The sequence below is a fragment of the Protopterus annectens genome, chromosome 6.part0 (assembly GCF_019279795.1).
Source record: "Protopterus annectens isolate FY-2018-M chromosome 6.part0, PAN1.0, whole genome shotgun sequence".
Lineage (NCBI taxonomy): Eukaryota > Metazoa > Chordata > Ceratodontiformes > Protopteridae > Protopterus > Protopterus annectens.
In genome coordinates, this window is record NC_056737.1 from 521,023,456 (window position 1) to 521,050,438 (window position 26,983).

The 26,983-nt window shown below is 39.8% G+C and overlaps 1 protein-coding gene across 1 annotated transcript in view; it reads left to right on the plus strand.

The window, feature by feature from the left end:
- Positions 1 to 26,983, plus strand: part of LOC122804407 (melanoma inhibitory activity protein 2-like) — a 1,673,436-nt gene that overhangs the window by 1,582,732 nt on the left and 63,721 nt on the right. The window lies entirely within an intron of this gene.

The window sequence follows — 26,983 nt, forward strand, 5'->3', positions numbered from 1 at the left end:
TCCCGGGCTTTGTATTTGGTTTCTGTGTTCCTCCATTTTCTTGTGTGGCCAGAGGTAGTTTCTTTACTCACCAGTGGGAGTGGGGAGTACTGAGCTGCTTGTTTGTCCTCAGAGGAGTGGTTAGAAGCAGCAACTAGTAATTCGTCGGCCATTTTGGGTCATTTCCTGTTTTTTCCAGCCCCCTACTATAAAGCACGCGTTAGCGCGGAGCTGCTACCATTGCACACTAGGGCAGCGCCGGTTAATCAGATTTAAACTATTAGGGCTACCTAAAGTCCACTCTTCAAATTTTCCCTTAAAACTACCTTCCTCAAAGTATACTACTGTTCTATTTAGTGTATCCTACAACTATAAATTATCTCTACTTGACTCCCAAGTAGACTATTCTCTATCTGTATAGCGAAGCACTTGCTCCTACAGTACTTATCCCCTCATAGGTTCATAGGTTCATAGGTTCATACTAGGCTATCTGCCCGAGGGCATTTATAAGCCTAGCCCATTGTTTTGTGGCTTACGCCACCCCTTTAGTATGGGGAACTATACCCATTATTTTGCTGTGCCTCTGTCGAGCAGTGACACTGAGGTAATTCCTGGGGTATATCTGCGATTTCCCATCCATTGGTCAAGATTTCTCTTGAACAAGGCCAGCGAGGTGCTCTGCCTCACATGTACCGGGATTTTGTTCCACAGCATAGGGAGTCTTTGGGTGATTAATCTATCCCTAAAGCACGTCCTATTAATAGCCGTGTCGAGGTTTAAGTCTCCCACCCTTGTGGCTCTGATGGATCTAGATTTTTTGAGGTGAAGCATATTCATCAAATCTGGGTTTGACATGGCCTTGTATGTTAGGCAAAGGTCACCTCTGAGCAAGCGGTAAGCGACTGAATAGAGCTGGAGTTCTTTCAGTCGGGCAGCATAGGACAGATTTTTGAGACCCTTTATCCTTTTGGTGAGGAACTTTGTGGCCTCTCCAGCTGCTGCAAGTGTCGGGTCAGATACATTCGAATGGGGCATTGTACTCAATCATTGGTCTGATGAGTGATGAGTAAAGGGAGACTATGACCTCCCTTGATCTAGATGAGAATCCCTTCATGATAAGGTGGGCAATGTAGAAGGACTTCCTAACTACTTTAGCTACATGGGTGTCGAATGACAGACTACTATCAACCTGGGTCCCCAGGTCCCTGATAACTTCTTCTGTGCTCAGTGGATTGCCACCTATTTGGTAGCTAGGGGTAACCTTGTTTTTCCCGAAGGGTATGACTATGCATTTTTGGCATTTAACTTTAGGCCGTGGCTCTGGCACCAGTTATCCGTTTCTGTGAGACCCTTCTGAAGGATATCTGTGTCAGATGTGTTTTCTACTATGGCGCCCAGTTTGCAGTCATCTGCAAACTTTGTCAGCCATAACCCTCCTGTGTTTGCTTGTACTTGGAAAAGTAGATGCCAAACAAGAGTGGGCCCAGGACTGAGCCCTGTGGGACACCACTTGTGACAGGCTTTGAGTCTGACATGGCGCCAGCAACTCTGACCCTGTGGGTTCTGTCACTCAGCCAGTTTGCAACCCATCTTGTGATGTATGGGTTAACATTTAAGCTGATGAGTTTTTCAATGATACCCGAGTGGGGTATTGTATCGAAGGCCTTAGCCAGATCGAGGTAGGCTGTATGGACTGCCTTTCCCTCATCAATGGCTTTGGTGACTGTTTCGAAAAAGTCAACCAAGTTTAAAAGGCATGATCTGCCTTTGACAAAGCCAAACTGGGTTGGATCCAAAGTCTGCAAATTCCCTATGTCTTTATTTATGAGGTCCATTATGATCCTCTCCATGGCTTTGCAGATAAGGCTTGTCAAGCTAATGGGCCGGTAATTTCCAGGGTCTGTGGAGGCACCGCCTTTGTGAAGTGGGGCCACAGTTGCAGTGCGCCACTCCCTGGGTACGTATCCAGAGGTAAGACTTTGATTAAACAGCTGTCCTAGCTGTGGGTTTAATTCCTCATTGAGTTCGTGGAGCACACAGCCGGGGACACCATCGGGTCCCATGGATGCTTTGTTTTTTGCTTTGGAGAGAGCAGTTCTCACTTGGGCGCTGGAGATGTTTGGGGGGCTGCACTCATTTGGTATAGATATCTCTCCTATTGGGGGGGGGGTGGGGGAGAAGTTTGCACTGAACCTGTCAGCCAGTATGTTGGCAATGTCTGTAGGATCAGTAATCTTCACATCATTTTGAACTAGTTCTGAGCATATCTGGGAGTTTCCTCCTAGGTTTCTAACATAGCTAAAGAAGGCCTTATGATTGTCTTTTTGAGTCTTTAGCTATTTTTCTCGAAATTTGCTTTGGATGATTTTATGAGAGCTCTTAGTTTTTACTTATAGTGATCAAGGGTGTCTTACCTTTTAAGGATTTTGCTCTATCTTGTAGTAGCTTCCTCCTTTGTTGTAGAGTTTGTTTATGGCTGGGGTCCACCAGACTGGACGCTTGCCTTTGGTACAAAGAGTCTTTGTTTTGCTTGGGATTGCCTTATCCATGCAGTCCTGCAGGTGCTGGTAGAAGGCGTTTGTAAGTGATTCAGCGGCTTGAGTATTGTTTTCCACGCTCGGGGCCTGAAAGGAGACCACACTAGTCTTTAGAAGTGTGAAGTCGGCTTTTGAGAAGTTCTTTACTGTGGTCTTTTTATTTCAGGTGGGGTGGGATGAGGACCTCCAGCGAGATTAGTTTGTGATCTTATCTCACCAGTGAGGGGTATACTGGCGGTGTTGAACATTGTGCTCCCATGTTCGTGATGATGAGATCAAGTATGTTATCTCCTCTTGTGGGATGGTGACTAGTTGTTCCATGGCATTTGAGTTTATGAATTCCAGGAACTTTTGGGCTAGGGTGTTTGGGCTTGAGTAGTGTTCCCAGTCTATATTAGGGTAATTGAAGTCACCTAGTATGATGGTGTTTGGTGATACATTTATCCTCTAGTGTTTTCAGGAAGGCCATGTGAGTTTCCTGAGTTTGTGAGGGTGGCCTGTAACATGCTACAATTTGCAAAGCAGTCTTGCCTATGGTTAATTGCACCTGGATGGTCTCCGATGCATCGTGCGTTGCCACCAGTCTTGAGGTGTGGGTGTCCTTGATGAATATGGATACCCCCTCCTTTCTTGGTATTGTCCGGATTTTGGGGCGGAACGCATGATATGAGGTAAAACCTGATAGCTGGGGTGCTCTCAGGAGCCTTGAACCAGGTTTCTGTCACAGCACAGACATCGATGTTCTCCATACTGAGAAGGGCCTCGAAAGTGCATTTTGAGATTTAGACTTCTGGCATTGAGCAACATTACCCTTAGTTTTTTCCTTTTTGTGTTCTAGGGTGGTAGGTTTAGAATTTGAGCCTTGCCTAAAAAGGCACTATGGGGTGGCAAGAGCCTTTGCCAATATCCGAATCCCAGGGTGACAGGTGCAAGCCGTCCCTTGCGAAGCAGCGTGGCTTGTCCAGCATGTCATCCCAGGCAGACAGGTACTGGATCCCCTTTGAATGACACCAGTGTTTAAGCCAATTGTTAAAGCTGATCATCTTATCTCTGTATTGTGGCATCATTCTTGGTGAAGGTAGGATACTGCTCAAGGTCAGGGTCATACCTGCCTGGGCTACATAATCAGAGAGCTCCTCAATGTCTCTTTTCATGTAGTCCAAGGAGGTGCCTCAGGTCGTTTACACCAGCGTGGACAATGACTGAGTCATATTTGTACCTGCTGTTGAGAGACCTGAGTGCTTGCGTTATGTGGCGGATTCTAGCGCCCGACAGGCAGCTTACTGTGACCTTCTCCTTACTCAGTCTGGTGAGCGGGACATCAGTGTGTCTGACTATGGAGTCACCAATGACTAGTGTGTCTGGCATTGTGTTTGGCCTTAAGGGCTGTGACTGTTTGACACTCTGACTGTGAGGTCTATGTGTTGCGGTGTTTGTTCTGAGGTGGTGGTTGTTTGGGTGTCTGCTTTGGTGGCCTCTGCTGTTTTGGTAGATTTTGATCAGAGCCTCCGAGTATGTCTTTGTGTGTTTATGTGTATGATTTGAGGTTGTAATGGTACTATGTGAGACTGGGTCTATAGTGTGTGTGGTAACCTTCTCCTCCTGACTGGTCTTGCCAGTCCTATGTTGAGAGAGCTCAGCCTCCAGTTTGGCCGTATAGTTGCATCTCTCGCATGTATTTGTGTTTTGTGGGAGGAGGAAAGGGTTGTCTGTGTACATGAGGCAATTGAAACATTGCCTCAATATTCCCAGGTTCACCAGCTGAGCAGGAGAGGACACTAGCAACTGTTCCCTCGACATGCTAGAAGGGTAGACGAAAAACTTTAAAAAGATTCCGGGGGACGTGGGTGACCGAGAAGTGGGGGGTTGCCTTTTTGGGGTACTATCTATGACAAGAGTGCCGTATCAAGGTAATAAGTACTGTAGGAGCAAGTGCTAGGTTTAATAGATAGAGAATAGTCTACTTGGAGTCAAGTAGAGTTGATCTTTTAGTTATAGGATACGCTGATTTGATCAGTAGTATAGTTCGAGGAAGGTAGTTTTAAGGGAAAATTTGAAGAGTGGACTTTAGGTAGCCTGAATAGTTTAAACCTGCTTAACCGGCACTGCCCTAGTGTGCAACAGTGGCAGCTCCGTGCTAAATCGCTTAAATCAAGGCTTAGCTGCTTTTATACCAGGGGCTGGAAAAGCTAGAAACTGGCCCAAACGACCAATAAACTACTAGTTACTGGCTGAAACCTCACAAAACTGGACAAAAGGCAGCTCAATGCTTCCCACTCCCACTGGTAAGCAAGATAGTTTCCCTTCCCCCAAATAAGGCAAGGAAACAGTACACAGGAACTACAACCAAAGCCCAGGAATCAGCAACTCTGAAACTGGACTAAACTAGTAAAGCAGGAAAGCAAGGTAGCTTCCCTTCCCCCAAATAAGGCAAGGAAACAGTACACAGGAACTACAACCAAAGCCCAGGAATCAGCAACTCTGAAACTGGACTAAACTAGTAAAGCAGGAAAAACAAGAGATATTTTTTTCTTTTTTTTTTCTTTTTTTCACAAAACAGGCAGAAACAGGTACAGCAAACACTTATAAATGCTATGAATCAGCTACTACAGCTTACACAGAAGAATTTGCTACAAATACAGTCAAATAGTAACAAACAAGGATTCCAAGTGCAATATTAAGTTAAATGCAGTAAAAACAGCTTCAATGTAACAGAAAGGCAGGCGAAATACAGTTGCTAGGTATTCAGATGTGGAAAGCAACAAAAATATACTTAGTATCAAGAAAAGTCGCTTATTCAGCTCTCTGCAGCCTGGATTACTCTGCTGGCCCACGTGGAGTCTGTGCTGAGTAGGTACAAGCTGAAAGTTTTATACCAGTGGGCTGGAAAAAGCTAGAAACTGGCCCAAAACGACCAATAAACTACTAGTTACTGGCTGAAACCTCACAAAACTGGACAAAAGGCAGCTCAATGCTTCCCACTCCCACTGGTAAGCAAGGTAGCTTCCCTTCCCCCAAATAAGGCAAGGAAACAGTACACAGGAACTACAACCAAAGCCCAGGAATCAGCAACTCTGAAACTGGACTAAACTAGTAAAGCAGGAAAAACAAGAGATACAGCACTCTTGTTCTAGAAAGTACCCCAAAAAAGCAAACCCCATTTCTCGGTCACCCACATCCCCCAGAACCTTTTCTTAAGTTTTTCTGTCTATTCCTTCCAGCATGTCGAGGGATCAGTTGCTAATGTCCTCTCCTGCTCAGCTGGTGAACCTGGGAATATTGAGGCAATGTTACAATTGCCTCATGTACACAGACAACCCTCTCCTCCTCCCACAAAACACAAATACATGCGAGAGATGCAACTATACGGCCAAACTGGAGGCTGAGCTCTGTCAACATAGGAGTGGCATGACCAGACAGGAGGAGAAGGTAACCACACACACTATAGACCCAGTTTCACATAATACCATCACAACCTCAAATCATACACATAAACACACAAAGACATACTCGGAGGCTCTGATCAAAAATCTACCAAAACAGCAGAGGCCACCAAAGCAGACACCAAAACAACTACCACCTCAGAACACAACACCTGCAACACATAGACCACACAGTCAGAGTGTCAAGCAGTCACAGCCCTTAATGCAAAACACAATGCCAGACACACTAGTCATTGGTGACTCCATAGTCAGACACACTGACGTCCCGCCACCAGACTGAGTAAGGAGAAGGTCACAGTAAGCTGCCTGTCGGGTGCTAGAATCCGCCACATAACGCATGCACTCAGGTCTCTCAACAGCAGGTACAAGTACGACTCAATCATTGTCCACGCTGGTGTTAACGACCTGAGACGTACCTCCTTGGACTACATGAAAAGAGACATAGAGGAGCTCTCTGATTATGTAGCCCAAGCAGGTATGACCCTGACCTTGAGCAGTATCCTACCTTCACCAAGAATGATGCCACAATACAGAGATAAGATGATCAGCTTTAACAATTGGCTTAAACTCTGGTGTCATTCAAAGGGGATCCAATGTCTGTCTGCCTGGGATGACATGCTGGACAAGCCACGCTGCTTCGCAAGGGACGGCTTGCACTTGTCACCCCTGGGATTCCGGATTTTGGCAAAGGCACTTGCCACCCCACATAGTGCCTTTTTTAGGCAAGGCTCAAATTCTAAACCTACCACTCTAGAACAAAACAAAGAAAAAAAACTAAGAGTAATGCTGCTCAATGCCAGAAGTCTCAACCTCAAGATGCACGCACTCGAGGCCCTTCTCACTATGGAGAACATCGATGTCTGTGCTGTGACAGAAACCTGGTTCAAGGCTCCTGAGAGTACCCCAGCACTATCAGGTTTTACCTCATATCATGCGTTCCGGCCCCAAAACCCGGACAATACCAAGAAAGGAGGAGGGATATCCATATTCATCAAGGACACCCACACCTCAAGATTGGTGGCATCGCACGATGCATCGGAAACCATCCAGGTGCAATTAACCATAGGCAAGACTGCTCTGCAATTTGTAGCATGTTACAGGCCACCCTCGCAAACTCAGGAACCTCATATGGCCTTCGTGAAAACACTGGAGGGGATAAATGTATCTCCGAACACCATCATACTAGGTGACTTCAACTACCCTAATATAGACTGGGAACACTACTCAAGCCCAAACACTCTAGCCCAAAAGTTCCTGGAATTCATAAACTCAAATGCCATGGAACAACTAGTCACCATCCCCACAAGAGGAGAAAACATACTTGATCTCATCATCACGAACATGGGATCACAATGTTCAACGCCGGAAGTATACCCCTCACTGGTGAGATCTGATCACAAACTAATCTCGCTGGAGGTCCTCATCCCGCCCCCACCCAAAATGAAAAAGACCACAGTAAAGAACTTCTCGAAAGCCGACTTCACACTTCTAAAGACTAGTGTGGTCTCCTTTAAGGCCCCTGAGCCGGCGGTTAACATTACTCAAACCGCTGAATCACTTACAAATGCCTTCTACCAGCACCTGCAGGGCTGCATGGATCAGGCAATCCCAAGCAAAACAAAGACTGTACCAAAGGCAAGCGTCCAGTCTGGTGGACCCCAGCCATAAACAAACTCTACAACAAAAGGAGAAAGCTACTACAAGATAGAGCAAAATCCTTAAAAGGTAAGACACCGCTGATCACTACAAGTAAAAAGCTAAGAGCTCTCATAAAATCATCCAAAGCTAATTTTGAGAAAAAATAGCTAAGGACTCTAAAGACAACCATAAGGCATTCTTTAGCTATGTCAGAAACCTAGGAGGAAACTCCCAGATATGCTCAGAATTAGTTCAAAATGATGTGAAGATTACTGATCCTACAGACATTGCCAACATACTGGCTGACAGGTTCAGTGCAAACTTCTCCCCCCCCCTAAAGGAGAGATATCTATACCAAATGATTGTAGCCCCCAAACATCTCTAACGCCCAGGTGAGAACTGCTCTCTCCAAGGCAAAGAAGACAGCATCCATGGGACCTGATGGTGTCCCCGGCTGTGTGCTCCATGAACTCAACGAGGAATTAAACCCACAGTTAGGACAGCTGTTTAATCTTAGTCTCCCCTCCGGATACGTACTCCAGGAGTGGCACAGCGACTGTGGTCCCACTCCACAAAGGCGGTGCCTCCACCGACCCTGGAAATTACCGTCCCATTAGCTTGACAAGCCTTATCTGCAAAGCCATGGAGAGGATCATAATGGATCTCATAAATAAAGACATAGGGAACTTGCAGACTTTGGATCCAACCCAGTTTGGCTTTGTCAAAGGCAGATCATGCCTTTTAAACTTGGTTGACTTTTTCAAACAGTCAACAAGGCCATTGACGAGGGAAAGGCAGTCCATACAGCCTACCTAGACCTGGTGAAGGCTTTTGATAAAATACCTCACTCGGGTATCATTGAAAAACTCATCAACTTAAATGTAAACCCATACATTACAAGATGGGTTGCAAACTGGCTGAGTGACAGAACCCACAGGGTCAGAGTTGCTGGCGCCATGTCAGACTCAAAGCCTGTCACAAGTGGTGTCCCACAGGGCTCAGTCCTGGGCCCACTCTTGTTTGGCATCTACTTTTCTGAAGTACAAGCAAACACAGGAGGGTTATGGCTGACAAAGTTTGCAGATGACTGCAAACTGGGCCAGAGTTGAAAACACATCCGACACAGATATCCTTCAGAAGGGTCTCACAGAAATGGATAACTGGTGCCAGAGCCATGGCCTAAAGTTAAATGCCAAGAAATGCATAATCATACCCTTTGGGAAAAATAAGGTTACCCCTAGCTACCATATAGGTGGCAATCCCCTGAACACAGAAGAAGTTATTAGGGACCTGGTTGACAGTAGCCTTTCATTAGACACTCATATTGCTAAAGTAGTTAGGAAGACCTTCTACATTGCCCACCTTATCATGAAGGGATTCACATCTAGATCAAGGGAAGTCATAGTCTCCCTATACTCATCACTCATCAGACCAATGATAGAGTACAATGCCCCATTTGGAATGTATCTGACCCGACACTTGCAGCAGCTGGAGAGGCCACAAAGTTCCTCACCAAAAGGATAAAGGGTCTCAAAAATCTGTCTTATGCTGCCCGACTGAAAGAACTCCAGTTATATTCAGTTGCTTACCGCTTGCTCAGAGGTGACCTATGCCTGACATACAAGGCCATGTCAAACCCAGATTTGATGAACATGCTTCATCTCAAAAATCTAGATCCCTCAGAGCCACAAGGGCGGAGACTTAAACCTCGACACTGTTATTAATAGGACGTGCTGGAGGGATAGATTCATCACCCAAAGACTCCTATGCTGTGGAACAAAATCCCGGTTTATGTGAGGCAGAGCACCTCGCTGGCCTTGTTCAAGAGGAATCTTGACCAATGGATGGGAGATCGCAGATACACCCCAGGGGTTACCCCAGTGTCACTGCTCGACAGAGGCACAGCAAAATAATGGGCATAGTTTCTCCAAACTAAAGGGGTGGCGTAAGCCACAAAACTATGGGCTAGGCTTATAAATGCCCTCGAGCAGATAGCCTAGTATGAACCTATGAACCCACAATCTACAATATAAATCACCTCACATGATATGGCCTTGCATCTCTGATTGTTAATAAGAGTCTCCTCTAAATTTCTGGCCCGGCTACATATCTTACATCTACCACACGGGTAACAACCCAACCGCCATCAGACTTTCAAGTTTTCCATGTTGAAAAGCTCCTTCAGGTTCAAAAACCTACTATACGAGAAAGTTATCCTACCTGCAAATATATTCTAAAGGGCTGGGTTTTTATATACTACAAGCCAGACTCTCTCCAAAACCTTCCTTAGTGTATCTGAAAATGGGGAGTACTTGGTTATACAAAATAAAATCTATTATCCCCTGCCATATTGGCCATCCTTCTTAATCCAGTAACCAAACTCCCCATACTACCACCATGTGAAGAATGTGCCATCGCTTCACAACCACCAAATCTAGTCAGCTTTCCTTAAAATATCAACTTTGTATCCCATGTCCAAAAGCTTCCCCTGGACTTTAGAATATTCATGATGTATATTGGATTTATCAAATGTACTGTCATAAGCCCGCTTATATCCCCACAGGGTAAAGAAGCCAATAAATGTGGGGGATGCAGGCCATGTGCTGCTAAATAATTGTTCACTGCAGTTTCTTTAAAAAACAGTTTATACTGGACATAATCCCCTTTGGAAACAAAAAAATTCCAAATCCAAAAACTGCATGACATTTCTATCAGTTTTGTAAGTAAACTGCAAACCAAAGCAAACCAAACATATTCTTATTTAAATCATCCATGAACCCGCCAATCTCACCCTTGCAAATAAAAATCAAATCTATACAACTTTTATAGAGGACTACATGCTGTGCAAAAAACTCTAAACATACAGGTTTTCAAAATGGTTCATGAAAATGATCGCATAAAAATCGCACATTGCTGTACACTCTTTCTGCACATAATATATATAAGGGCTATATAGAAAACAAACTGGATGTGGAAGTCTTTATGCTTCACTTGCTGCTTGAAGGCACACCTGGTAATCTTCTCCATAGCAGACGTACTTCCACACCTCATACCTGGAATTCAATTTCTTAGATGTCGGCTGACAAGTATGGTCAGCAATCAAAGACAGGGAACTGCAACAGACTCTCCAGAGTCAAACTTGTAAAGGACGATGACTATCATCATGGATGTCACCTATCTAAAATCCAGACTGGACAACAGGTGCAGCCAATAAGTTAGGACTGCAACACAGGCCCACAAAGAAGACCATGTTATAAAATGGGTTTAGTCTTGGCCAGAATACACAAGTTGTTTTTGAGCACCCATGCAGTGAAAAAATACTTTCCTTGGTTAGAGTGATGCGAGAAAAAATGGTAAAGGACCCAAGTTTAAAATAATCTCAGTATCCACCCTATGCAGGAAATACGGACTACTATTCAGTGAAACTTGTTATAAAAACAAAGACCAGGTAAGGCTGATAACCCACAACGCTCATCTCAATTTACCTAGCTGAGGCAACAACCACATAAACAGCATTCTCCAAAACAAGGAAATGAATAAAAGTAAGGAAAAGTAAGCTTTTCCAAAATACCAAGTAAATCTCCCCATGTGAACCTTCATCTCAGAACAGAAAACCAAAGAAAGAAAAGGACCAAAAAGGTCTTTATAATGTAAAAGACGAGTTGGAGTCTAGGTCTTTGTGGAAGTCAAACAGATGCAAAATTAACCTCAGAGAAACAGCCAAGGTCAGTATCAGAGATATTTCATCCAAAACTTAGAGAATACAGCCATGAGTAAGGGACAAAAACATCTCTGTCTCTTTTAGGGGCCAAAACAGAAATTTTCCACCAATCCCATTTTTTTTTTTTTTTCATTTGAAACACATTGAGAAAAAAAGTGATATAAACTGATCTATTTAAAAAACACATCCAATCTGGTAACTAGTTTAACTGGAAAAGCCAAACTCTCAGGTGTCAGTGCATGGAGATCAAGGAAGACTATCGGAGGTGTAAATTAGCAAATAAAACATGGAAAAAAATAAATAAATAATCACACTTGTCTGGGTCACTAAAAGGCCACTAAGTTAATGATCTCCAATTGTTTAGCTTTGGGAATAAATGAAAGTTGAACACTTATAACTTTAGAGCCACATCAGCATGTACAAGGCTTGCAACTCATTTTCTTGCAGAAGTGATGGCCACCAGGCAGAGTTACACGAGATGCAAAGTATTGAAGTGTTAGGGTACACAACAGAAAGGTACATCCAAGGAAGGTTTTACAAAACCTTTAAAAGATACCAGCAATAAACAGGCAGCACCGTTAGGAAAACCTAAAGCTGGTAGACAAGCTTCAATGGAGGAGTAGCCTTAGATCAGTGCATGAAGGACCAGATATTAGTACTTCTATAAAACATGAAATAAAAAATGGACTACAGTACCCAATGCCAGGCAATGAAGAAAGCACACCTACTGGCTGATTTCCTTCTTGATTTTCGACACCTTGTCTCTATCTGAACAATGCGACTACCATGACTGCACCAAATAGGTGCGTTAAGGCAGAGGTAGACAATTAGTTTTTCACTTGAAACCATTTTTTAAAGGATATAAAAACTAAAATGCATAGCTGTCCTTAATTAGGGACTACAGTCTGCAACAATTTACCAAAAAAAATTTTTGAGCAATACACCAAAACATGAGACATGATCGGGGACAGTTAAAAGCAGTATCCACTGCGCGCGCACACACAAAAAAATACCCATCAATTACTTCCACTTGTTTGACTATATATACCTCAAGTTATCAGATGTGCAAAAAATAATGACCCAAATTGCATTTCAGCTCACTGCTGCCAGAACCAAGTCAATCCACTGCGAACTAACTCTGGCCTCTCAACCGCTTAGCTAAAGAAATTGCACTTCGAAATCTGCTAAAGAACATGAAGTCCGAAACTCAAATGTCTGTTTAGAGTGACTGCAGTACTTTTGCGAGACAAAAAACACGTTTTTGAAACTCATACATTCCCCTCTAAATCCACTATTGAGGACGACTAGGGAAAAAAAAAAACACTTGCCATATTTTCCAGCAGCTACTTCCCAATGAGCTAGAGACCATCAAGTCACTCTTATATTTGCAGGCTTTCTACTACAGCATGAAAAAGCTGAAATTGATTGGTTAAATGCACTGTCCTGACCTTTGTAAGGTCAGTGCAATTAACCAATCATCTCCAACATTCTGCATTGAAACCCTAGCTAAAGAGCTCCGCTGGCCGTTTACATTTTATTTCTGCTTTTAAAAATAAAGAAATATATTTTGAAGTGAAGAAATGCAGCAACAGAATAATCTCATGGACCGGTAACAGTCAGTTTGTAGTCTGGCACAAGTCTATGGTCCACACTCAGTAGCACTGGTTTAGACAAAGTCTGTAAGAAGCAATTTAGTGTAGCTGATGGATTAGCAGAAACGTTTCCAATTACGTGTACTTTTTTTGGTAATTACTCTCTGGGGAGAAGTCGAGATATGGTCAACATACCACCTATATTATGAAACATATTTTAGACACACATTAACTTGAAGGGAGAGATGAGACTACACTGACTATGCAAGGCCACCTTCTATTTCGATACTATGTTCAAATTTGACCTTGCACAACGGTCGCTGGTATGTGTAAACAGAAAATGCCAATACACTAACACAAGTCCGTGTAACATTCGATGCAATGCCCAAATAACTTGCTAGCCCTTCTTTTATCTCACTGGGGAAAGTACTCTTCAAAATTCGCGCTCAAAGTATACGGCAGCAACTTTGCCAGAACACAGACTCTCACACGACCTATCTGCACGTGGCAGCACAGCAAACAACAATTACTTAAGTGTGACTGAAGTCATTAGGTGGTGTTCTGTATTTGTGGGCGGTAAGGTTCAACACTGCAAAGAAGGAAGGTTGAGAGCCCATACTTAATAGTTAATTTTTCCAAGATTAAGATTAACTGCATGCCTCACGAACCAAGAACACATGTACGTGTTTCTAAATACAGCTATGAAAGTTAAACTGCTTATTCTTACTAAATAAAACAAAAGCAGAAGAAATTCAGCTACAACTTTAGGGATTTAAAAAAAATGTTGACTTACCAATTTAGCAGATCGGTGAAAAAACGCTGTTAACAACAAAGCTTCCCGCAACAGGTTCCTTTGGCAAAATAATGCCTACTGGAAACACCGACAGGAAAAAAAAACTTCTCTACCTCCTGCAGCTCTATTTTAGCACATAAAAGGCTGGGGGAAGGACAAGGCAGCTGTGAAATCACAGAATGGGAGGGTTTGATTGTTTGACCGAGGCCGGCTGCGGTGATGTCACCGGGAGGGAACTATTAAAAAAAAAAAAAAAAAAATACCTCCACTGCCAGGCCGTGATGATGTCAGTAATTGGGAGACTCCAGCATGCTTAACTGAAACGCGAGAGAATGTTTTTGAAAGGGAAACAATCCCTGTACGCTAAGGTAGGCTTGTTTCAGAAAAGTGAGGGGAATTGAAATGTTTTAAACGATGCTTTGTTGTTTGTTTATGCAGGAACGTGTAAATAGGGAGGAAAAATGCAGGGAAGTTGAGGAATTCTTTTTAGAAACCCGTTGTACTCCTTTAACCTTAAACTTTCCAAGCCCTGCTCTACTCCCTGCTCCCTTAGGGGAAAGATCGCCCTGCATGCAAAAAACTGGGAGCTCATTATCCAGGACAAATAGGTTTTAAATATAGTTTCCCAAGGATACAGATTCCACTTCCACACCTTACCAACCCCAAATGGTTGGCCAGACCTACCCCCAAATCAGTGGGCAGAGGCTCAACAACAGGTTCTCTCTCTTCTATGTATCAGGGCTATTCAGCCTGTCCCAGCAGAAGAAGGGGGACAAGGGTTTTACTCAAGACTTTTCCTGGTACCCAGAAAAGACAGCTGCTGGCATCCAATCCTGAACCTCTCTATTCTAAACATATTTTTGGTAATCCCAAAATTCAGAATGCTAACACTTCATCAGCAGCTTCCTATGCTAGGCAAAGATGCCCAGTTGGCAACCTTAGACTTAAAGGAAGCTTACCTGCACATTCCAATAAGGGGATCTTGCAGGAAATACCTACGCTTCAGAGCAGGCTACATGCATCATCAGTTCTCTGCACTTCCCTTTGGCTTATCTACTGTGCCCATGGTATTCACAAAGTGCCTAGCTTCAGTCATTGCATTTTGCAGGCAAAGAAATATTCAAATATACCCATACCAGGACGATTGTCTAATACAGGCAGAAAGCCAGGACATACTACTAAATCATCTGGCATTTGTAAAGAAACTTTTAACCTCACTGGGGTACACCATAAATGAAAAGAAATCTCATCTAGTACCCTGCCAACAAATTGTATTCCTACGAGCAAGCTTGAACACAACTTCCCAGATGGCTTACCTCATGCCAGAGAAACAAGTTTGACAGCCTACTTCAAACTACTGGCCACAAATACCCAGCTGTCTGCAAGGAAAATACTGCAAGCCCTGGGGTTCATGGCCTCTTGCATTCTACTAATTCCATATGCAAGACTGCATATGAGGAAACTACAATGGTATCTAAAAAGCCTATGGTGTCAACATTCTCAAGACCTGGTGTCAATGATTCCTATTATTCCTTGTATAAAGAGAGAGAGTTCCTTTGGTGGGCAGAGGCCTGCTACCACAACAAGGGACTGCCATTCACTCTACCCCCTGCTGCCCAAACCCTAACAGACGCATCAGTGGAGGGGCTCACTTGGCAAGCAATGCATTCAGGGCAAATGGAACCTGAGTTAGATGCACCTGCATATCAATCAAAAAGAAATGTTAGCTGTACAGATTTCCCTGACAGCCTTCAAGGACCACATCCTTCCAGGACAATTATTGGTAAAGACAGACAACACCACTGTTATGTGGTACATAAACAAGCAGGGGGAAACCCACTCGTATCCTCTCTGCAGACTAGCCATGGCTCTGTGGAACACAGCCTTGAGCTACCAAGTGCACCTACAAGCTCAATTCCTGACAGGCAAGCTAAAATTCACTGGCAGATGACCTAAGGAGAAATCTCATGGACCCACACGAATGGAAACTGGAACCAAAGATATTCAAAATTTTGAGAAACAAATGGGGGAACCCAGAGGTAGACCTGTTTGCCTCCCCTCAGAACTACCAATTGGACCCATTTTGCACAAGGACTTCCCACAGTCAGGCTTGGAAAGTGGATGCCCTGTCCTTCACCTGGGAAAACCTCTCAGTTTATGCCTTTCCCCTTATGCCTCTCCTCTCAAAAGTTCTGCTAAAGATCAAACAGGACAAACCAAGGACAATACTGATTGCACCAGACTGGCCACACCAGCACTGGTACCCCCTCTTGTGCAGTATGTCACTGCTGGAACCGTGGCACCTGCCTCAGACCCCTTCCCTGCTGTCCCAGCAGGAGGGCCAGATTCTGCACTCCCAACTTCAAACCCTGAACCTTGCAGCCTGGCTAATTCCCTGAGCTCTCCAATAGCATCCCTCAGTAAGCAGGTGCTAGATGTCATTCTGGAGGCAAGGAGGCCTAGTACTAGAAAATCCTGTTCTGAAAAGTGGAAAAGATACTGTTCCTGGAGCCAGACTCAGGGGATGGGCACAACAGTGCCCAGCGTACTGCATATTCTTCAATACTTAACAGAGATGCTCCACAAAGGCCTTTCCTTCTCATCAATTAAAATTCATGCCTCAGCCATTTCAGCACATTATAATACTGAGCCACCTTTCTTCTCTCACCCCCTGCTGAAACAATTCCTCAGAGGGGCAAATAATTTAAGACCACCCAGGAGAGTCCCCACTCCAGCCTGGGACCTTAACTTTGTATTGGAAAAGCTCACTCTACCTCCTTTTGAGCCAGCTGCAACTGCAGAGTTGAAATTCCTTTCTTGGAAGACAGCCGTCCTTCTAGCCATTGCTTCAGCAAGAAGAGTGTCTGAATTACAGGCCCTCATGGCAGTGAAGCCCTTCATCATCTTCCATGCTGACAGGGTGTCCCTCAGGACCAGTCCTTCCTTTATGCCTAAGGTGGTATCCAGTGTGGCCCTTAACCAGTTAGTTCATTTGCCAACCTTTTTTCCTAATCCACAGAACAAAGGAGAATGAATTCTGCACTCTTTGGACATGCACAGACAGCTGAGATTTTATTTGGACAGGACTAAGCCTTTCAGAAAAACTGAACAGCTGCTTGTTGCCTTTGCTTACAGGGGCAGAGGGGAAGGCCATTTCAAAGCAAACCCTAATGGTTAAGGTGTTTGCCTTACAAACACAAGGTGCGTGGTTTGAGTCTCACAAGGGATAATTGGCTAGGCTTAAAATGGCTCACAAGGGCAGTTAGCTTAGTACTAACCTATGAACCTATTTTAGGGTGGGAGGATGGCATAATGGTTAAGGTGTTTACCTTACAGATGGAAGGTGCAGGGTTTGATTCTCACATGGGGTAATTGGCTAGGCTTGAAATGGCTCATAAGGGCAGTTAGCCTATTTCTAACCTATGAACTATGTCCCTATGAACTATTTCTAAGTGGATAGGCCATTGCATTTATTTCTGCTATAAGCACCATGGAAAACCTACCCCACAGGGGATAAGATCACATTCCACCAGGGCTGCTTCTACCTCTACAGCCTTTCTCAGAGGTGTCCCTACCAGGGACATCCTAGAAGCTGCTACTTGGAGCTCTGTACATACCTTCACCAAGCATTACCACTTGCCTATTTTTTCTAAATCCAGAGCCACTGCAGTTTTGCAGCTCTTAATAGCTGGTCCTAATGCTCTCTAACTTCCTTCTCCCTACCTTAGCTTTGTGAATCTACCCAAATGTAATGACTGCAACAGTGAAACATGAAGAACATCATAGTACAGTTGTGTACACTTACCATAAATGTTGATGTTTGAGTGTATTCACTGTTGCAGTCCTGGTTACCCTCCCTTCAGGCCCCTGACTTCTCTTGGCTATACCTTTATTCTTGTTTAATGTATTACAGCTTTCTGGTGTGTTTGCTTTTTGTTGGAGGTCTAACCTTATATATAATTGCGTCCCATTATGGAGGCACCTGACATCTGGGGAAAGAAAAACTGATGTAATGGCATCGGCTGCATGTTTTATACCTCTGACTACCTGACGTCATGGAAGAAGAGACAGCATCCGATGCAGGACCCAAGACTTTGATATTCAGGCCAGCTGAGGGCTCCCTGCAGGCAGATAACCCAAATGTAATGACTGCAACAGTGAATACACTTGAACATCTACATTTATGGTAAGTGTACACAACTGTACTTTCCTGGTCCCCAGAAAGGATGGCCCTTGGAGACCCATCCTGGACCGTTCCCATTTAAACACCTTTCTTAAAGTCCCTTTTTTCCATATGTTGACTTTACCTTACCTTCTCCCTCTAATTCTCCCCCAGGCATTCATGGTGTCCATGGACATAAAAGATGCCCATCTTCACATTCCTATCCACCCACTGTTCAGGAAGGTTTTACATTTTTCTCTTGCTTCCTCACATTTTCAGTTTTGTGCTTTGTCCTCTGGTCTCTATGGCACCAAGTGTTTTCACAAAATGCTTGGCTGCTGTCATAGCATTCTGCAGAATGCAGTGAATTCAAATCTTCCCTTACCTTGGCAATCTTCTGATTCAGGCACAGTCCCCATAACTTCTTCAGGAAAATCTTTCCTCCACTATTGCCCTTCTACAGAGTTTTAGGGTTCACTATAAACTTCCAGAAGTCTTCTCTCACCCCTTTGCAGGATCACATTTTCCTGGGATGCAGGATACAAACAGACAAATGGTTATCCTCTCTTCCCATACAGAAGGTCTTGATGTTCTTCGTGTTTCACTGTTGCATTCATTACATTTGGGTTATCTGCTTGCCGGTAGCCCTCAGCCGGCATGATTATCAAAGTCTTGGGTCCTGCATCGGTTGCTGTCTCTTCCATGACGTCAGGTAGTCATGGGTATAAAACATGCAGCCGAAGCCATTACATCAGTCTTTCTTGCCATGCGGTGCCCGAAGCAGAAGCAGTTCGCAAGTGCCAGTCGGCCAACTCCTGAAATTTTCATTTTCGAGTTTCAGAACTGAAGTCTTCAAAAAAGTTAAGTACCCCATTGGGGGATCCTTTTTCTTGCTCTAAACCGATGTCAGTAAAAGTTAACAATTGTATTACTTGTGGAAAGCAAATACCTCATAAAGATTTTCATTCATACTGCATTCTTTGCTTAGGCCCAGACCACAACGTCCCTCGCTGTCAGTTTTATGCCTTATTCAATTCTCGAACTATTCATCGGTTCATTTTTGCATCTATTTTGGTACTCGATTTAATTATCCAGAAATGGCTTTGGTAAGCCATCCAACTATCAACATTACGAAAAAACGTAAAGATAAAGACAAAGACAGACTGCACAGGTCCAAAGCTGCCGACGATGCTTCTGTTAAGCTAGTCGCCAGTTCGCCGGTAATCAGTGAGGTGCTTTTGCAGCCCCTGATACCTGCTACTTCAGATTTGGAGTCCTGTATGCCACGAGATGCTTCTTCAACTATGGAACCTGTGGATGTCTCTACCTTGGATGGGTCCGGAGCCGCTGTGCAGGCACCAGCTTCTGAGGGTGTATTCAGGCCTACTGACTTGCATATCAAACCAACGCTATTTTCTTCGAGGCCTAAAACTCGATCCACACCTAGAAAACTGACATCCAAACCGCATGGTCAGGCCCATATGCCTAAAAAAGAAATAAGAATGGCTGAAGACCTTATTACTCTAATTAAGGGAAGCCAGCCTTCTCCCTCTCAGAGAACTAGAACTGATTTTCCTTCTGATTCTTCTGATCAGGATTCTGAAATTTCTGTTTCTTCTTTTTTTTTTTTCAAAGAATTTTATTAAATAATTATTAAAATGAACAAATATTTCCATGAAATTATAACATTTTTTCTTTAAAGTTAAAAAAAACAAGAAAATAAAAAAACAAACCTTCTAATATATAAACCAGTGTAACTAAACTATGTACAAAGACGTTCATCATGCAAAAAAAAATTCTTAATGTAGCTGTAGGATTAATAAAAATCATCTGTTTACATAAATATTTTTCTAGAAGTTCATAGATGATATTCCATGAATTATATAATGTAGTATTCCTAGATGATCTAGATTTAATACTTAACATTTCCAAATTACACGTTTCAAGGAGTATATTTTTAAATTCCAAAAATGTAGGTGCTGTACTAGATTTCCAATTCTTAGTGATTGTTTTTCTAGCTATAGATAGTATAGACCAAACCAAAGGATACTTATTCTCTTTTACACAATCAGGAACAGGAGTATTAAATAAAACAAGTGATTTAGATATAAAGAAATTATCAGTAAAAATTGTTTGCAACAAATTATTGATATCATCCCAAACGTTTCTTAAATATATGCAATTATAAAACATATGAGACCAGTCAGCATTCAATTCAATATTACATCTCCAACATGTTATATTCTTTTTAGAAAATATACTTATATTATGAGGAGTGATAAATGATCTATTTAAAAATCTCCATGTGAATAATTTCCATTTTAAAGAAGAAGTAGTCATACTTGCTGATTGTAAAATATTAAATTTGTCTTTCTCAGAAGGGGATTATTATTAATTAAAGAAAAATATTTCCAATAATTATCTGAATGTGTATCTAAATCACATTTAATTGCCCTATAAATGTTTGATAACTTGTTATTAGCAGGAGATTTATGCAAAACTGATAAAATCATATATTGTATTAGCTTGGGAATTTTTTCCTAATTATAGGAGACATAGAATCCAATTTATTTAATACATATTGTCTAGCTTCTTGAAGCTTTAACCATAAACAAGAATCAAGTTTATACTCTTCCAAGAGTAAACTATTGGATTTTATCTCATTATTTATCATCATTTGGTGCCAAAATGTTAAATGCTTTTGCTGAAATATAGACATTTTTGTATAATCTGAAGAGAAAATAGATCTGTGTGTGTAGGCTAAAGGGAAGAGTAAAAAAGGCCAATCCTTTTATATATTATATTTAAATATAATTTTTTAAATGATTTTAAAAGAAAAACTATATATTTAGAGTTAAAACTCAGAGAAGAAAATTCAGAAATATAATCTTTTAACCTCCAAATAAATGGATTATTAATTATATTTAGCTTATAGGAACTGTTTATATCTTTGGTATTTTGTGACAATACCTCTATAAACTCTTTCCACTTAGCAGTATATTCCACATCAATGAAATGAGAGACTGTATTGAATACTGATGAAATTGAATACATTTCTAAATTTGATAAGGCTATACCCCCATTATTCAAATTATACATATGGTATGTTAATGCAATCCTTGGCTTATTTGGGAACCACAAAAATTTCTGAATCATTGAATTAAATTTTTTAATTATTTGGTAAGAAGGAGGTATAGATAAAGATTGAATTATATATAAGATGTTGGGGAGAAGGATCATCTTTATTATTAAAAGTTTATCATCCATAGAAAAGGGTAATTTGTTCCATTTATTTATTAAATTTTCTATCTGTAATAGACTTTTATTATAATTTATTTGAATGGTATCTTTAATATTGTTAGTAATAATTATACCTAAATATGCTATTTGTTGAGACTGAGCTATATATTCATTATATTCATCAGGTATATTGTATTTTTTTTAACCTGTTAAAAGAATTTGTGTTTTATTATTATTAAAAGTAAGGCCGAATTTTTTTGAAAATATTCCATGTTTTTAAAAAGTTTTTGTATAGATTCCCCTCTACTCCCAAGAGTAATCAATATGTCATCTGCAAACATTTGTATTGTAGATGATATAGTGGGGTTTAACTTGTATCCTTCAATATCTGTATCATGTCTTACTAAATTTGCCCATGGTTCCATAACTAATGAAAATAAAAGAGGGGATAAAGGACACTCTTGCTTAGTACCTTTTACTATTGGTATATTTTGAGATATACTAGTACCAATTTTAACATAAGCTTGGCTACCTTGATATAACAGAGTGATAAGATTGATAAAATTATTGGAGAAATTTAATTCCTTTAATAGCGTGAACAAATATTCCCATGTAACTGAGTCGAAAGCACAATTTATATTTAAACTAACCAGGGTTAAATTTGTTTTAAGATTTTTCACCGAATCAATTAAAGTTAATATTCTTCAAGTTCTCTTCATTATAAACCCCGTTTGATCACTATCAACTAATTTGGGTAAAAGTGTTTTAAGCCTTTCTGCATAAATGAACATAAATAATTTGTAATCCGTGTTTAATAGGGAGATGGGTCTATAGGAGGTACACTTAGAGGGATCTTTGTTAGATTTTAAAATAGGAGAAATAAAAGTGTATTTCCAAGAAGGTAGAATCATGTTTTTGTCCTGAACAAGATTAAATACTTTATAAAGCAATTTTAGAGCATTTATAGGTAATTATTTGTAAATTTCAGGAATGATGCCGTCATTACCTGGTGCTTTATTTTGCTTTAATTTGGTAATATGAGTTTGAAGTTCTTTGAAAGATATTTGTTTATCAATAGAAATCCATTGTTCCTCTGAAAGTCTTGTTTTAGTGTATTTATTAATAAATGTTTTTATTTCCTCTTTAGAGTTAATTTCAGTAGTTGTTTGGTTGATGTTTATAAAAAAACACTCTAAATTCACTTAATATATTATGAATTTCCGATACCATTTTTCCTTTTTTAGGGGAGAATATTTCATTAATATGATTAAATCTGTTTAATCTTTTCATTTTATTAGCAAGAATTTTTAAGGATTTAGGGTTAGAAGAGAAATTTATAAACTTGAATTTTTCTATATTGATCATAGTTTTATGTTTTAATATTTCTAGATATTTATTATTTAACATATTTATTTATTTTCTTTTATCTGATATATCTTTATCACCCATATTACTAAATTTTAAAGTGTCTAATTTACATTGTATATCTTGCAGCTCTTTATCCCAAGCTTTCTTTTTTTTGTTGTACCAATTCAATATACTATCATATAGATAAGCTTTTAGGGATTCCCATATGTAAATTTCTGATATATCATTAGTATTGTTAAGTTCTAAAAACTTCTGTACTTCTGTAGAAATGAAATCATTAAAATCTTTTAATTTTGTGATATAAGCTGGGATCCTTTTTATATGAATATTAAAATTTGGATTGACTACCACTTCAAAAATTATAGAATTATGATCTGATAAAGGACATGAAATCACTGCTGATTTGTTTAAGGAATCTGTTAAATTATTAGAAATAAAAACTCTATCCTCGAGTATGAGTTATATCTATGAGAAAAAAATGTGTAAAACAAAGTAGTATCTGCAAAATAATTTATATCTTTCAAAAAATAAGTATCTGAAAAGTCTTTTAATAATTTAGATGATGTAGATATTCTTCTCTTCCCATTAGTACTAGAGTCTTTGTAATCTGGAATACAATTGAAATCTCCTGCCAAAATAATGTTCCCTTTAGAGAATAGTACAATTTGATGTAGATGTTGTTTCACTGTGTTTATCCCTGTCCCTGGGATCCAATATATGTTAATCAATGTGAAGACTTTACTGTTTATTTCTATGGTGACTGCACAAAACATTCCTTTATTATCCTTATATGTATCTATTATTTTAGGAAAAGGCATTATGCTGTTCCATAGGATAGCTACTCCTCTCTTTTTCTTAGTATGTTCAGAACTTACTAAAATCTTATATGTTTTAGATTCAAGTCTGAATATATCCTCTGTTATTAAGTGAGTTTCTTGTAAAAATACTAACTGGGATTTATGTAACTTAAGATATCTAGTTAAATTCCTCCTTTTATTAGGATTATTTAAACCAATAATGTTAACTGATATACCTTTTAGTGTAGTCATTGAAAATTAAATGAAATGATGTAAATATAAACATAATGATCTAAGAAATACACAAGAATATATCTAATAGGAATACTATTATGATCATTAGAACAAACATAGTGTAAGAGTATCATATTCTTAAAATTAAGGTTGTTTCCTACTACATAAGATATAAACGTCTGAAAAGTTATTAGAAAATATTTATAAAATAAACATGAAACAAAATAACCAACCCAAACCCCTCTGGAGTTTAAAACTCCTAACTCGAATGACATCAGTCACTCGAATTGACCTCCTATCAAAAGCAGCATCCAATCAGCACCTGCCTAAATGTCTATAGTCATAACTATAAAAATAAGGCTTCTCATCAATAACATAAACGATTTTTTGTATGAACCAAATGTATAGATATAATGTTGTGTCAATTAGTAAATTGATGACAGCTACATCTTAGGAATAAAGTACAGAATTTTCTTACATTAGTTAGTAGGTTATTAAGAACTACTATGATCTATTAGTTCACTCTTCTGTTTTAAAGTAATCACATTTGATAAGAACCTTAAAAAGAGACTATGGCATTATTTTATTACCGAAATATGGCTAATAAAGGCTGAAGTGTGATATATAGTACTGCCATAGGTGATCAGCTAACTGGGACATAGTTGTAAATGAATCACCTAAGGGCCTTCAATAACCACTAACATTGGCAGCTAATAAAAAAGATGCTAATAAAAGTGATTTTACTAACAATCAACTAACATACTGATTGTTCTGAAAGAAATGAAAACTGCATTTCTTTGCCAGAAACCAAATATAGTGATTACTCATCAAGAAGTAAAACCAACAATATCCTGCTAGTTTTCTTATAACCAAACACCCTGGTGCAGTCTCTCATAGAAGACTGACTAATAAACCTTAAAAGTCTGATCTTCCATTCATTGCATTAATTTGAGTTACCTCAAAGGGTCCATCACCATACTGAAAACTAGTGAAAAGGTCAAATTAGTTCAAAGAAGCAAGGTGCTTAAATAGCTCCTGTATACTATATAAAAGCCTTATTTAAATATAATGAGCTTTTTATTATTCAGTTATAGCTTATACTATCTTTGAATATTGAAAAGCTATTTCATTAACAAAACAAAAGATGAAAATTTCATATTTTCTAATGATAAACAGATCTAACTATTTTTAATGCACCTGTCCTTGCAATGTTATTGCTGCCTATGTGGTACATCCCTATCAGCCTATTACACAAATGCATTAATAAAATAACTGAGATAACCTATTATATACATCTATACATTGAACATTTTGATAAATGCTTCATGAATATTTTCTCTGCAAGTCAATAGTTATAAAAAATGTACATGTAACACAAGTATATAAACAGCTTGTAGCGTTATTAAATCTTCCAAAAATTCACAAATCACAACTAGTATTTCTCATCAAGATATCTGCACCCTTGTTATACATAAAGCAAATATTTTATGAGAATACTATTCGTATATAAATACATAAGGCTCAAGAATACCTATGATGATCAGAAAAAGTATTTAGGCTACATGCGTAGTATAATCCCTATTTATTTAAGAGATTATTGCATATAATGTCTTGCAATAAGTTGAAAGTAGTAATCTAGTTATATCTTCTTTCCGTATGCTGTATGAGGAAACAAATTTGATTCAGTAGCTTCCCGGTGAGGATCAGAAGATCAATTTACTTCAGACGCCTTCATGATGACGTTTTAAGAAAGCTCCGAGCTTTCCAGCCGCGATGGATACCACAGTCTCGAGCTCATCATGACGATAAAGCTTTCAAAGTTCCGGTGGGAAATAGTAAGTAAAACATTACTTAACTACATATAAGGCAATGTCTCGAGACACCCTCTATACCGAGAGAGATGAGAAAGAAAAAAAAAAAAAAAAAACTTGCATACACAACACGAAGCAATGACCGCCATCAAGCAAAGCTTCACCACACTATCAACCAGACTGTCCGGTTAATCTCCGACCAAAGCACACAGGCATCAAAGCATACAATTAACACAAACAACACCACACATGTCTCTACAGTGCTAGAGCACCAAACCAGAGCCTCCAGATAAACACACCAACAACTCGGAAATGACAACAAAGCCTTACCATTACTCCAGCCACACTGCCACTCACATCCCGGGTCAGAAGTACCATCACTAGCACAGCAATTCTGCAACTATACATCAGGCCATCATACAAGATTCCTTTATCAAACAATTAACCATAAATCAACTAAAATACAAATACAGCAATTATAACTAAATAAAAGTTTTCCAACCACTATAAGAACCAAAATCAAGATAAACAAATATGCCCCCTAATGATAAGCACCACTACAAGACATCCGGAAACATAGATATCCGAGACAGGAGAATCACTGCATCCATGGGAATCAAACCAATAAACATTAAGATAATTAATCTTAAACAAATAGTACAAATGAAAAAAAAAATCCCAACAAACGACTATTCTACAAAACAAAATAGACAACTATTTAGTTAACCAATTTACATTATATTAAATATAATACCAAAAGCTCACCTGGATGTCCGGTTTCATTTCCCCAACTGAGTGAATCAAGTGCAAATATGTACTTGTTATGATTCAACTTTTGATTTTTTTTTTTTAGGGTCAAATGTTTTCCAAGTGTTGTTCTCAGCATTCCTTTTAAGACTAGGACTGGCCCACTCCATTTCATCTACTTTTTCCAGTATGTTGTTAGATTTTATATAAGTTATTGCATTGTTTAGGTAGTCAAAAATTTTAAAACCATCTTGATAAAATATTTTCAATCTTGCAGGAAAAAGCAAATGAGTTTTTATTTTATTCTTTTTTAGTTCTCTGACTAAAGGCAAGAACATTTTTCTTTTTGATAATACTGAAGAAGAATAGTCATTATCAAAGCGTATAATATTGTCCTTCAGTTTGATTGGGGATTTTGCCCACGCAGTCTTTAGTACCATTTCCTTATCATGGGCTGATAGGAACTTTACAATAACAGATTTAGTATAATTACTCTTGGTGTTTTTAGATGTCACCATTGATCTACGGGCTCTTTCAATACCATATGAAAGAGCCTCCGGCAGTTCAAGTACTTCAGGCAACCAGGAAGATAAACATTTTTCCATATTATTTCCCTCTCTGTTATCTGGTAAGCCAAAACTTCTCACATTATTCCTATGGGACCTGTTCTCAAGGTCACCAACCTTTGTCTGAAGAAGAGAATTTTGCTTTAACAGGAAATCAACATTATGTTCACTCTCCTGAATTCTGTTATCCATATCACTTAATGCAGTTTCCATTCCTGAAATCTGCTTCCTGTGTTGCAATAAATCTTCATGTAGAATGTCCATTTGGTGAGAACACTTTTCTTTGAAATTGTTAATTTTTATATCCATTTTGTCTATCTTGACACTTAGTTCCTGAATAGTAGTTAGTAATGAC